Source organism: Montipora capricornis, chromosome 3 (genome assembly GCF_036669925.1).
Source record: "Montipora capricornis isolate CH-2021 chromosome 3, ASM3666992v2, whole genome shotgun sequence".
NCBI classification, from domain to species: Eukaryota; Metazoa; Cnidaria; class Anthozoa; order Scleractinia; family Acroporidae; genus Montipora; species Montipora capricornis.
In genome coordinates this window covers 63,170,363-63,172,862 of record NC_090885.1, presented here as the reverse complement: position 1 = coordinate 63,172,862, position 2,500 = coordinate 63,170,363, and the positions used below count along the sequence as shown (strand labels likewise).

General features: G+C 40.6%; 1 long non-coding RNA gene across 5 annotated transcripts in view; it reads right to left on the bottom strand.

Moving 5' to 3' along the window:
• Positions 1-2,500, bottom strand: part of LOC138043669 (uncharacterized) — a 60,722-nt gene that overhangs the window by 28,311 nt on the left and 29,911 nt on the right. For all 5 annotated transcript variants that reach the window (XR_011131304.1, XR_011131303.1, XR_011131305.1 and 2 more), the window contains one exon: positions 1,913-1,996. This is a non-coding gene — a long non-coding RNA (uncharacterized lncRNA). The remainder of the gene's footprint in view (positions 1-1,912; positions 1,997-2,500) is intronic.

Sequence of the window (2,500 nt, the reverse complement as noted above, 5' to 3'; positions counted from 1 at the left end):
TAAAATTAGGGAGTTTAAGATCTACGACGCCGACGTCGACAAAACGTCACCTCAAAATATAACGTTGCACAATCGTAAGTTTGGCCATCTCGTTCGCGTCTTTCAATGTGGCTGAAGTATCCTAAAAATAAATTGGTACGAGCGGTTTCAGAGCAAAAATAGAGAACGAAAGATTCACATTTGAACGCTCACGTTGTTGTCAAAACCTCAAATTTGGTGATTTCACGTCGTTGTTGTGCAGAGAACCGCACGTTTATGTGCTAAAATGCGTGCGCACATGCAGCACGATTATTTTTCCTCTTTTAACCAATGATATTGTTGTTTCGTGGCGTTCTCGTTGACCACCGCGTCGTAGATCTCAAAGTCCCTATTGAATCTTCGACTACGCGAACGTTTCGAAAGCAGGCCAAGTTCCACACAAAAGTGCGATATTAAAGTCACTAGATCACTGTTTCACTGATTTAAATCCGCACAAAACACTAATTATTTATGCAAACAACAACATAACGGGAATACAAAGCTATGCATAAAATAATAATAAATGAAAACGGGTAAAAATAGGTACGCATTATGTACATATAGGTAGTGCCATGAAGAAAGTGGTACCGACTATTCTTGTCGACTTGACAAAGCGCTATATTGCCTATCTGTGTCGACTCAGCTGGTTTTTTAGAGGGATTTTGATAAAAGTTTAGTTGTGTTATGTTTGAAAACGGGTGCAATTTAATCTTCTCACTTTCAATAGGGTATTGAATGGATCAGTAGAGAGCTGTTGTCCACCATTTTTAAAACAGTGTTGTTGTCACGCTCGAGTATCTTTAGAGGCGAATACAACATGGGAAGTAGTGTTGTATCTGCAGAAATTGAGCAGACTACCCGTTAGAAGGCCATGGTTGCCAATAAGAGCGAACGAGAACCTACTAAAACCAAAAAGTTAACCATTGTTTCACGGTGCCAAGTCAAAAAAAGCACAGCTGTAAATGAGTGGTGTTGGTAACCCAGAAGTCAAACATTTACCTCAGTACTGTTAAAGAACGTCAGTCCCTGACGCGGTTATCAACAGCAAGCAATTGGATGAGTGACCATCTAAAAAACGCTACATTATTGATCACGAAGTTACGCCCGGTTGAATTCGGTTAGTTCCCGGATAACTGATGCAATACCTATATTCTAACAAAATCCAAGCGAAGCGTTTCTTAAAGAGATATAAATAAGTATTTGGACGACCTTAAAGGCGACTTCATAATCCAAATGCACTTCGAGACATTATGCAAAATAATGAAAGTTCGATCCATCATAATGCCGTGGAATTGCAATCAACAACGAACTGCAACAAAGATCACCTTGAGCGTCGCCTAAAATTCCGAGAGACATTTCTTTCCTTTCTTTGTAATTGTATTTTTGCTGCACAAGGAAATGACAGAATGTATGGAAAAATGTCACCTTTTGTCGACACCGGCGAAAAGTGACTTTGATGATCGAGTCCTTGCGTGCGCAAAACAAAGATTGAATGAAAAAGGTTCAGGGATGGCGCAGTGGTAAGAGCACTCGCCTCCCACCAATGTGGCCCGGGTTCGATTCCCAGACTCGGCGTCATATGAGGGTTGAGTTTGTTGGTTCTCTACTCTGCACCGAGAGGGTTTTCTCCGGGTACTCCGGTTTTCCCCTCTCCTCAAAAACCAACATTTAATTTGCGTTAACTTGTTCATTTCAATTTACAGTGTCCCCGATTAGTGCTCTACAGCGCTAGAAGATTAGACACTTAAATAAAGTTCCTTTCCTTTCCTTCTAATACTTCTCTGCACTACAAGTGCACTACCCACAAAACAAGCGAGTTACCAAAGAGAAGCATGTACGTCATGGTGACATACGAGTTTTGAAAACAAACAAACGCTACAAATATTCCCTTTACCTAACTGAAAACCTGTAAAGGTACTCTTCTTTTTGAACGGCTTAGATTGCTGAGAGGACGTACCATGTCATGCAGCCGTTTATCCTGCAAAGATACATTTCTGAATTACCCTTTTGCGAGACATAAGTGTATATATTAGTAGCCTGCATGAAGGGCGCTTTATGAGCCAAGCGGGGCGAACGCGATATATTTCGCAGCGCCTGTCATGCAAGCTAATATATTAGAGAAGTGAGCGCCTAGTCTCGGGAGAAGAGACTGGTCTCGAGAGACGAGACTGGTCTCGAGAGAAGGGTGCCTTGATCGTCTCGCAAGAGGATTAAAAAGCAGTATACAGCCGCGAACAGCTGTTTTCCCACATATTAAAATACTTCAAATACGGCATGATTTGTGCATTAATTTCGAAAACAAATTGTGATTTATCTTTTTTTTTTTTTTTTAATTTAATCTTACAAAAAGAGAGCGCCGAGGGCATTTTTAATTGCGAACGAAAGGATCGATTTACAATGCCTTATTAAAGAGCTACACCGCTGTTATCGGATACCAAGCAATTTTAACAACCCAATATAGGAGCCTTTTTACGATGTTTTT